Here is a 12,869-nt window from a genome sequence, read left to right on the forward strand (position 1 = left end):
GCATTGGTGCCTTCGACCCGCTAAACCCGGTAAGGAAACTCACCTCGAATGCTGAAACTCACTACAAGAAATCCTTAGTTGTTGCCCTGACAACTTCTTGAGCTAACAATACCAAAATATCACCCAATTAGCAATTGGGTTCCAAACCATGATCCATAATCCATACTTGGGGTGAAATGACCATTTTACCATTGGCCCAACAAAATTCAAAACCACAAAATCCATAAAAGCCCACTAATGGCCTAATTTTCCAAATTGGGCCCAATCCTATGCGGGCCTTATCCTAAGCCTATATTTTACAATTCAGATTGTTTCAAACACCCCTTGGGACAAAGTTGATCAAAGGCATAAGTCAAAAGTTGAAGTCAACGGCCCAAGTTAGCCCAACTTGCCGAGTTTTCCTTCAACTCATCGAGTTTCTTCATTAGACTGCAAAGATCGAGCAAAACCCCCTCAACTCATCGAGTTCACCAGAAATCCAACCTCTTAATTCATTAATTCGACCTTTTCGAAACTAAGGGCTTCTTAACCCAGACCTTAACTGAAATGGCCTCAAAAGGGTAAAGTTTCCAACTTTACCCCCTAAGAACCACGAAAATGGGTTCAAAACCCAAACCCTAAACTTAAAAGGGTAAGGACTTAATCATTAAGCACTTATTCTACAAGGACACAACTCCAAGATGCAGATCTGACCATATGAGGCTAGATAGCCATGTAAACTTTCCAACTTTACACTTATTCATGATTAGAAGAAGCTCAAAGGCTTAAAAGAGACCAAAAGAAGGACTAACTGAATGCATGAAGCGCTTAAGATCATAAAGTTGGCACCTTTATGCCAAAAGAGCTCATAATGATCATGGATCTGCAAAGGATAAACACTTCGGACTTCTACTTCCTCAACAACCACACATCCGTAGCTAAAAGCATACAAATAAACCCAAGAAGAGATCTAAGCCAATACTAAGCAAGGTTAGAGCTTTATACCCAAAATTTGATGAAAATTGAACAGAGAACCAAGATCTGAAAGCTCCTACTTGAACCACCACCTTGCACCAAGCTTCTCTTCCTTCAATGAGCCTTAAACACACCCACAATGAGCTCACAACACTCAAGGAGGCTATAGGGTTTCGAGATTAAGATTAGGGGCTATGGAGGTTGGAAATGAGGCAAACACCTGGAACTTAAGGTGTTTAAATAGGGTGCAAAACCCCAAAATTAGGGTTTCCTAAATAGTGCCCAACTCGTTGAGTTGGCTCCTCCAAATCACCGAGTTATCTCATTAACCTCGTGACCAAAACAACCTCTACTCGCCATCGCCGAGTTAAGGCTCCTCAGCTCGTCTACTAGACCAATTAAATCCTCATGATTCTTCATCTTCAACTCGCAGGGTGTTACAACCCTACCCCACTTAAATTAGATTTTGTCCTCGAAATCCCTCGTTATTAACACTCATACCAAAACGACAAACCTGACAATTATAAACAAAAATTTTACGCACAAAATAATCTTCCCAAGGGAACTGAAACCAAAACCGAAACTTTTATCCCGAGGACGTCATCCAAACCTTCAGCCCCTACAAACACTTCTACCTTTCTGAGACTAGAATCTATAAGGGTCTAACTCCCTGGCATACCGCTGATGCTGAAACAACTCCATGCCCAACTCTCAACGAATAACCGACCAAACATAACACTTTTAATTCTAAACATACCACGACCTATCCAAATTTACTGAAACCTCCCTTAAAATAGTTGTTCAAGCCCGATGAAGAACGAATTCTCAATCTCTCAAATAAAACCAATCCTATCTCACCTGAAATCCAAAAACTAAGTCAATGGTCTGACTCACTGTCAGACCTCCCACGCCGAACCACCATCGTGCCAGCCTCATAGAGTTTCATACCAAACAAATGCTTCCAACCCCCGATCACATTACCGCTTCAAAGGGAAACAAAGTCACTGACCATAAACAACTACAAAACACTTATACTCGACAGAAGGCTCAGATAATCCTTCGAGTAGAAGATTCATTCCTACAACGGTTAGACTCAGACAAGAGCTGTGCAACAGGGTCAAATCCATTACTCTGAGATTATTTAATCCCACTGCGAGTGATTTAGCATTTCCCAATCCACCAGTTACTCCACACACACATGAGACCCAAATCACTAATACCGACCGAAACACCAATACTACCTGAAACATTGAAACTACCCAAAACAGCCTGCTGCCTCCCGACTGCTTTCCAAAATCCATCGAGACCTCCCTGGTCCTAATTCGCCAGCCAGTCATCTGAAATACCGGGTTTCATCCCGGTTGTTGAGCAAAAAGAGTCCCACACAGTCGCCCCTCGTGACTTCCGACAGAAAGCCTCATAGGCACTAACTATCTAAACCATCTCGACACTAACCTGATGCTAAACTGAACGCTGCAGGACCAACTGTAGTCTTTCCTCATACCCCGGTCTCCCACGACCTACCATAACCTGATTCTAAACATATTGTGGCCCTCCTACAACCTTGCGACCTGACCTATCCTGGCCTAAACCATCCGAAGAAAACCACGACCAAAACACATGTTTGCCATAATCTCACCGTTGAATGCTACGGGTCACCCCACAGTCTTACAACACTTCTACACCAACTGACCACTAGTAAATGCTATGGGCCACCCCGCAGTCTTACAACACCTCTACACCAATTGACCACTAGTGAATGCTACGGGCCACCCCACAGTCTTACAACACTTCTACACTAATTGCGGCCCACTACCTTACCCTAATCTATCAAATCGAACGCACCCAGAGTGGAGCACACACTCGAACGAACTCCCAAGTTGAATGATAGGTGCATTTTATACACCTATTTTGCATGTTATTTTTGTCATTTCATAGTATTCTACTTAATAATTCTTGCATTTTGTTAATTATTTGGGAAATTGCATATTTCATTAAGAATGTCTGGTACTTCACCATTTTTGATTTATTTTGTAGGCATTATGGACCGTGGAGCTTGGAGCATGGAGGATGGAACTTGGAGGCATGGAGCTTTTGAGCATGAAGAGAAGATGAACCGGTCATTCCATGGCAGAAAACATGAAGACATAACCTGACTCATTGTTGCATTGCCATCATAGTAAATGACTACATTTGAAACGCGGTTCTTGTCACACCGACACGGGTCGTGTTTGTCCTTTATCATGTCATACTTGAGCAACATGACTCGTGGTGAAGTTTGACCGAAGATGGAGCCAATAGTGAAGACTTATTTGTGTTTTAGCAAAAAGCATGGGCCATGCCAAAAACACATGGTCAAGACAAATGGCCATGCCAAAAACACATGGGCAAAAGGCATGGCCATGCCAAAAACGCATGGCCTCATGGCATGCACGTGAACATTAATTAAAATAGGAGGAGACGTCATTTTTTTGCAGGGGACGGTTTCTGGAGCAACTAGGGGCGATCTTGGGTGATTTTGGGAGAATTCTAGGAGCTTTTGAGAAGACCTAATCATTGCAAACACTTTTGATTTCATTTTTGTAAGCAATAAAAATTTCAATTCCATCTTTATTCTTGTTTGATTTGTTCTTAGCCATATGTGGCTAAGAAACACTAATTTCTAGTTCTTTTTTCAAAACATGTTGATTGCTTGACTTGAAGCATATGATTTGATGTTTGATTTGTGATTCTACTATAGTGATTATGTTTTTGTTTAAACTAGAATCCTTGAATTTGATTTGTGTTTGATTGGCCACTTTCATGAATTGAATTTTTGTGCAGTTAATTAACTTTTAGGGAACCTAATCGTTCTATTGCGTTAATAATTGGTAAAAAGCAAGAAGTTTTCTTATTGTAAAACATACATCACATGTTTTCACACTTCTGAGCGTATGAGAAGAAATGAACATTGTTGGGAAGCTTGTACAAAACTTAATGCAGTTTTTCAATACAATCTAAGAGCGTATTTAGGTTGAATTAGTAAAGCTAGGTCTAGTCGAAGAGCATGTTTTGGTTTGATAATTTGGCAAGCGAGAGGTATTAGAGCGTGTTAATACCTTTCAGTACCAACTTAGAATAGTAATCACAAATTACATCAAGTCACAATCAGGTTAAATGACAACATTGAGAACTAGAACTAGAACCGCTTTTACAACTTGTTTACGAATCTATTTCATTTTCTGCACGTTCCAAAATTGATTTTTATTTTCATTATTTGAATTTTGAAAACAAAACCCCCCTTTGTGACCAAAGTACCTTGCGCAAAGAGGTATAGAATTTTATCCCGTGTCTTCGTGGTTCGACCCTGCTTGCCTTGTACTACTTTTTAGTGCATTAAAGCAATGTATTTGGAGTCTATTGTACCCCTATCATTTGTTGGGTTTGACACGCCTAACACTGAACTCGAGCCACACCTGGAACCCCAACCTGGTTCCCCAAAGCCTTCTATCTAGCACCAAGAGAACGCGACCTCAATGTTTGGTGAGTTTCACGATCTTCCAACTCATACAGTCCTCAATCCAAATAGCGACTTGTGTTGCCTTCCTCCCCGACGGTGATGTAAAACTCATCCTAGATTCAGAACCACTTCTGTTCCTGAATCCCTAAATAGAGCTGACAATGGGTCGACCTAGGTTGGCTTCGGGGTTAACCCATTTATTAATTAGGTTAAAAATATCAACTCAACCCAACCTGTTTATTTAAATGGGTTGATATTTCCAATCCAACCCAACCTTATAGATAAATGGATTGTCACCGGGTTGACCCATTTATGTAGTTCTCGATCCAACCTATTAAATAAATGAGTTAAACTTAGGTTTACTTATTTAAAATCAAAAAATTAAATACATTAACTAATGATTATACTATATAAATCAGTTTCAAACATAAATAAAATTTCAAAGTACAACAAAAACACAATCACAATTTACAAATTTGAATAAATTGATCAAATAACATAAAAAATATTTAATTTCAAAAGGATTTTGGAGAGTGGCTTGTATTTTTGGGGATAAGAAAAAAAGATGAGAATTAAGATTACATTTTTTTAAAACTCAAATAATAATACAACATTTTAATTTATAAATTAATACTTCGATTAATACATGATAATATTCAAATAAATATTAAATTAAGCATATACTAAAGTTAAATGGGTTGGTGGGTTGAAAACGAGTTGATAATTTTTACCCAACCCAACCTATTTAATCAAATGGGTTAGAGGGGTTGACCCATTTAACTTAAATGGGTTGAAAATCTTAACCCAACCCGCTAATTTTGGGTTGGGTTGGCGGGTTGGGTTGATTTTTGCCAGCTCTATCCCTGGATGATTCTCCCCCACTTTGATTCGACTAAATTCTCACAACACACGAGAATTGAAGAATTCCCAATCCTTCTCACTTCCCAACTATCGATCCGCTGACAACCAACGCTTATTCTTTCTAATGATCCCTCACTAGCCAACTCAAAAGATTGTACAACCCTTGAAGACCAGCTAAACACTTCCTGAATCCCTACAACGCTGATGATCCCAGACGCTTAACCTGATATCTCACTCAAATCTTGAAGTCCAAATGACGGATGCTCCAACCAAAATCTCGGCAACAAACCACCTCCCTCAGCAACTCCAAAAACCAATCCAAGCATAATTGCTAAAACCACTAGATCATGCCGATATTATACAACTATCCCGCTGAATCATGCCCATAAACCTTCCACACAATGCCCCCAACTGATTCCGACTACCACCGAGATAACATAGAATAGTCCCAACCTGCTATAAGAGAAACAAACCTTTACAAAAACACTAACGATTCATGGTATGCAAATGGCATATAACATTTCTTGAAGATATAACTCAAACATAAGTAGAGAAATAAACCAGAGATACACTTACCCAAACCGATGCAAGATTCCAATCAACAAAATGCAGAGAAAATTGAAAGAAAGCAAAAGATACATACCCGCAATGTCGCCTGGAGAAACCCCGAATGCCTCTTTTTGCTGAAGTACCTACAATGAAACCTGGGTTGCCCCAACCACTAAGCATTGGTAACTCGCACCTGCCACACTTAGACCTGTTGCACTCATCCCCATGCACCCCTTCGCCCTTTGTGTAACCACTATGACCCCTCAGGCCTCTGACACCAGCAATGGCAGCGACCAACTACTCAGATCGCCGGGCCAGTCTGGAAGTCTGCTTCCTCTTTCCCAACTGCCTATCTAAACTAATCTTCTGCTCCTAGGTTACCTCAACCAGCCCATGAACCGCCTGAGTAACTGAGGCTCACTCCTCGAACCTAGTGACCACTCTATCAATGACATGCCCAATGATGTCGGGTAACTCCTCGCGTAGGGCTTGCGAAACTTCCGCGACAATCATTTCTTGTGGTTGACCCTTCTGAAGACATGGTGCACTATTCAACTCCGATCCCAAATGACAAGAGCTAATAATAGGATCCTCCTGCCTGTAGGTTCCTAGGATTCCACAAGCTTTGGGCTCTATGTGAGCCCCCAACTTGTTTCCACAGTTGACGCTGAAGCGAATCTTGAATGAAGTTGTTGATATGACAAGTCAGTATAGGTTGGAACCGGTTATGTCGTTTGATCTTCAAAATTCTCAAGACTTGCAACTAGACCTTCCAATTACTCCAAAATCTTTTAAGTTTAGCAGCTTTGTAAAAGTGTTGAATGCCCCTGTAACAGATAGTGGTGTTGATCACTTACTATTCTCCTTCTACCTCAAGCATATGAAGCAACAATATGAGACGTGGAGTGCGATCAAGATTACGGCAGTGAAGGTCACTGGTCCAATCGAAACTGATAGCTTCCCAAATGCAAAGTTTAAGGTTGCGATAGGTTCGTCCAGTCAGGTCTGCGAATTCACTCTTGCTGATCTGCCATGCCTTAACCTATATGATTGGATCTTGCTTTACTATTAGTTGCTGAGGGATGGTCAGAAGTATGAACCTATCATTGCTTACCTCAAACATATGATAATTTCTTACATTTATGAGGTTGGGCAGATGGATGTTGAAATAGATTTTGTGTTGCGAAGGAAACCGAGTATTCTTCCCAATGATAACCCCGATGGTTTTGACAAGATGAAGCTTGGGAAGATACATAAGAACGGATGGTGCGTGGCCTTTCTACCACAGGAACGAAATGATGCAGACTTTCAAAAATTTTGTTTCTTTTTGGACGACAAACACTTATACACCACTTTGTGTCTTGAATATGTTTTGGACCTCGTCAACAGATACAAGGGCAACGTAAAGGGCGACAAGAAGTGCTTCTTGGATATGATTCAATAGTATATCCAGGTTCGCATGGTTCTGCTGAACATTATTTTGAAAGTATTTGATATACATAAGCGAACATAGCCTTGATGGACTCTCGCCTCAATTGACGCAATGGGGGAGATTGTTGGGAAAGTAGTGTTGCGTTATTGTTTTTTATTAAATAGTCAATTTATGTAAACGGGCTTGGGCTTGTCCACCCGTCTTTAATTATTAGGGTTATAGTATTTAAGGTGCATGCATGCACCATGTTTTTGGAATCTTGGAAATAGCCTTGTAACCCTACACGCCTCTACAGTTGCAATTCTTCATCGAGTTCTTCTGAGGCGTGACTTTGAATCATTAAGCATATTTTGATCCATTCTTGTGTTCTTGTTTTCTATTACCTGTTTGAATCTTTCGATCTTTAGAGATTTTATCTCAAAACTTCTCATATCTCATCTATGTATTTTACTTTGAAAAAACTGCCCTTTACATTTAATTTTCAAAAATTATCCCATTTTTAGCATTTATCTTTAACTTTTCTTTCAGTAACATCATTATTGAAACATCAAACTTCTTTTTTTCTCATTTATGTATTTTACTTTGAAATATCTTACAATTAAAACATTCTACTTTCAAAAACTTTCCATTTCACATTGATTTTTTTTTAAAATCATCACATTTTTAGCATTGTACTTTAACTTTTGCTCAGGCGCCATATCGCCTTGCACCACCAAAGATGCAGGAGTTGTCCTCTCAGCTTCAGGAGTTGTTGGGCAAGAAGTTTATCAGACCGAGCAGTTCACCCTAGGAAGTACCGATTTTGTTTGTGAAGAAGAATGATGGGTCGCATCGTATGTGCATAGATTATCGGGAGTTGAATAAGCTGACAGTAAAGAATCGTTACCCACGTCCTAGTATTGATGACCTCTTTGATTAGCTACAGGGTGCATGTTGGTTCTCCAAGATTGAATTGAGGTCAGGTTACCACCAGATGAGAGTCCGGAAGGAGGATGTGGAGAAGAAAGCATTTTGAACTCGTTATGGTCATTACGAGTTCATGGTGATTCTGTTTGGGCTCACCAACGTACCTGTAATATTCATGGATTTGATGAACTGGGTATGCATGCCGATGCTCAAACGGTCGGTTATTGTTTTCATTGATGACATTTTGGTCTGATCCAAGACTAGGGAGCAGCATAAGGAGCATCTTAGATTAGGGTACCAAGACAGGAGGGGCTTTATGCCAAGTTAAGGAGCAGGATGAGGAGCATCTTAAATTAGGGTATTGAGATAGGAGAGGCTTTATGACAAGTTCTCCCAATGTGAGTTGTAGTTACGAGAGGTCCAGTTTCTAGGACACATTGTCAATCAGAACGAGATTCTGGTCGATCTGGCCAAGATCGAGGCAGTGATGCAGTGGGAGGTCCCGAAGTCTCCGTCTGAGATTATGAGTTTTCTGGGGTTGGTTGGTTACCGTAACATCCCAAAAATCATGGTAATTTAAAAAAAAAACCATTTTCATAAACCTTATGTCATACAAAACATTATTCCAAAACATAATCATAAAATCAAAGTATCCTCTTCTAGAAGGTGTACGCGTTGTACACGTGCCGCGCACACAAATTTTTATTTTTCTTCTAAAAATCATATATTTTTTATACGACCTCTGTTTTTGACGTTCTTTATATCCACATGTAGTTATCATCGAGTACTACAACTTTCAATTTCTACTTTGTTTTAGACTTTGTTGACTAATTCTCACTTTATTTTTGATTTTATATTTTTAAAGTGATTAGACTGTTAAAACTCGTATAAAAATCATAACCTTTTCATACGAATTCCGTTCTCGACTATTTTATATTGATGGAATTGTGTTCACCATATCTTTACTCTCATTTACATTGTTTTGGATAACACTCAACCAATTTTAGTTTCAATTTCAGTGTCCACACTATTGCACTGAAATTTTGAAAAATCATAACTTCCTCATACGAAGTCAAAATTTGATATTCTCCATATGCACACTTTCGCTTTTATGATTACTACGATTTCATTTAGATTGTTTAGGCTAATAAACAACCTATTGATGATTTGTATTTTACGACACACTTATTCGTAAATGACTGAATGCAAAACTTTAAACAATCATAACTTGTTCATACGAAATCTGATTTGAGTGTCCCTTATATCTTTGGAATCATCATCATGATTGCTACAACTTTATGAAGATTATTGATCCTACATAATCCTCTACCATAAACGTTACTTTTATCACTTAATGAAAAATGACCTTTATAGTCTTGTAACACACACCACTAACAATTATCCTATTCGATGATTAAATTATTTAATAAAATGAATAAATTTTATTATAGTTACTCAAATAATCAAGCCCTAACTGTAACATCCCAAAATACGAAGGTAAAATATCATTTTTAAAGCATAATCAAAACACTCAGTTATCCTTTATTCAAACATTTAGAGTATTTCAAAATAAAAATAGTTATTAGAGTTCATTCCCAAAATCACTAATTGTGGAAAACACGGGTGTATACGTTGCGATTAAGCCGGGTCCTTCACTTTTGAACTAGAAGTAACTCAAACCATAAACCACAAACTATAAGCACAAAGATTGGTAAGTTCCTCAAAATACCACATACCATACATAACATACGAGCCATACATATCATGCATACAATAAGAGGTGTTATGTGCCAACCATAGTCTTGTCATTATGTCACGAGCCGTATCATGGTATTTCCTTGCTAATTCGGGGTCCAAAACCTTGGGTCTTATAGACAAGTGACAAGAGCCACCTCCTGGTCTTCCATGCAAGCATCACAAAGACAACTAGCATACAATCTACAACTACTTATCTAATTAACTGCCAAAGTCCAAACTCGGGCCTTGCATACAGATTTCTAGGAGCCACCTCCTGGTCTTTCATACAAATACCAAGGGCCACCCCTTGGTCTTCCTACTATACATAAACCAAATGGGCTGGCATTGGTGCCTTCGACCCATAATATAGTGAGGAGACTCACCTCGACAGCTGAACCCATAATAAATCTCTTACTGTTGATCCGCTAGAATCTCCGCGCTATCAAACAAATAACACCCAATTAACAATTGGGTTCCAAACCGAATCCAATAATCCATGTAACACCCCTGAGTTAGGGTTAGACGTTTAAGGGGTAATAATAATATTAAATATTTGTTTTATCGAACAACTAAAATCCTCAAATATGATAAACGTTCTTCGTATGCGTTACAAGTTATATAGATACTTATTTATTATATAGTGTTATATGGACACATATAATATCAATTTAAAATTCATTGATATATATTTACATATTGGAAAGTTGTATTACGTTAAACAATATACATATTATATATATATATATATATATATATATATATATATATATATATATATAATTTAATTTAATTTCAAAGGTTTTAATAACTGAAGAAATGTATGAATACATTTTGTGAATATAGTGTATATTGATCGGAAGCTACTGGATTAGGAATAGATATATATTTACTAAAATAGATCAATTATTAATATAAAAACGTGGGTGTAGATTATTGGGTCAAAATAGAGACTTGATAGTTTCATGACACATATCTATAGAAGCCTACGTGTAGTGATTATAGCTTTCACGCATATTAACTTCAAATTTTCCTTAGACACCAAGCAAATTTTGATTTTCCGGATAGCATCTACGCATGACTATAAATAGAGTTCTCTTTTCATCATAACATGTATGAATTCAAAATTCAAAGCATACGACTCAAAACATAATTCTAGAAAGAGTATAAGATATTGTCTTTTTTGAAAATAAGAGGGCAATTTTAAATCGAAGAGTTATTATCAGAATTATTACGATCTGAGGCTTACACTCGTTATTTCAGGTGGGTGTATAGTCACTTTCATCTTACACATAGATATGAAGTATTTTATATAAAATACGTGCTATGTGTATATATGTTGTTTGTTTATGGATATTGAATGAATGTTTTATACAGATTTTATATTGTATATGTATTTTTATCTACAAATATGTTGGGTATAACATGGGTAGATGAAATAGTTGATGTGTGATGAAACAAAATGATGAGATGTCTCGATGTTGACGATGTTCCAGTCATCTAGCAGAATATAGATGATGACCACAGACTTTTCTAGATAGTCCAGTGGAACGTTAATAAGTTTGTAATCTGTAGGTGTTTTTTTTGAACTATTTGTTCATCCGGTGTTTTTGAACTATGTGATCGTCAGGTATTTTTGAACTATATGCTCATTAGGTATTTTGAACTAAGTGTTCACTATGTGTTTTCAAACTAGGTGCTCATTAGGTATTTTGAACTTAGTGTTCACTCGGTGTTTTTGAACTAAGTGTATTCATTAATTATTTTTGAACTAAGTGTGTTTAGTATGTATTTTTGAACTAAGTGTGTTCACCCGATATTTTTGAACTACGTATTTACCAGATGTTTTAAACTATGTGTTCACCAGTTGTAATTTAAGAACCCTGGCAGCGATGGACTTCGCGCCTATTTCTTAGGATAATCCTTACGAATGAATGAATGAAGGACAAATGATTCTTAAGATCTTTAAGAATAAAGAAGATAATGGGGATGAGAATTTGGGTTGATTGTTTGATGTTTAAACATAATAAATTTATTTATTGTGGGTTAAAACTCTATATGCTCACCAGGCTCCCAAGCCTGACCCACTCAGTTATCTATATTACAGGTAGAGGAACAAGGGCATAGTTGGATGATGATGAGAGATTTTGGATTATAGTCCAGCAGATGTAAATAATTGCTGTAAGGCCTATTTTATATTGTTTATGGTTTTGGTCTATATCGATGTTGACATCGCGAGTTTTGTAAGGAAAATGAAAATACATTTCTTTAAGAAATGATTTGATAAATGTATATCATATTTTGTTTTTGGGACAAATTTCGCAACACTTTTCGAAAGATTACTCTGATTTTATTTTAAAAGCATAAACGAAATCAGTGTTTTCTGGCCATGAAAATGGGGATGTTACAATCCATATATGGGGTAAAAGACCATTTTACTCCTCACCCAGTTTGGTTCAAGACTAAGGCCCAAATAGGTAATGATTCAGAACATGGCGTTACACTAACTTACAGGAGTTACAACCAATAATAAAGATTAAATAAAATTATGAACAATAAATGATAACAATAGCAATATGTATGCATGGCTTGTTAAGAAATAAGATCACAATCCACAATGGACATACCAACCAACATAAAATTCGGCACTGCATTCATAATATCACACCCAACATGTCAAATATGTGAAGTTCAATAAAAAAAACGTAGACTCAACAATAAGGTGTACCTAATTTTACAAAACAATTTTGAACACACCATGGTGTGACAAATCCTAAACCAAATGAGGACTAAATTTTCATGTGGGGTTGTAAGGCACTACACGACACTTAGGGATACTTTTGGTTCTATCACAAAACATAAAACGCCCAAAGTAGAACATACTACCTTCCCGTTATTCCATTTCTCCACATTTACGTGACACTTTCATGGGTG

This window comes from Lactuca sativa, chromosome 4 (assembly GCF_002870075.4).
Source record: "Lactuca sativa cultivar Salinas chromosome 4, Lsat_Salinas_v11, whole genome shotgun sequence".
NCBI lineage: Eukaryota > Viridiplantae > Streptophyta > Magnoliopsida > Asterales > Asteraceae > Lactuca > Lactuca sativa.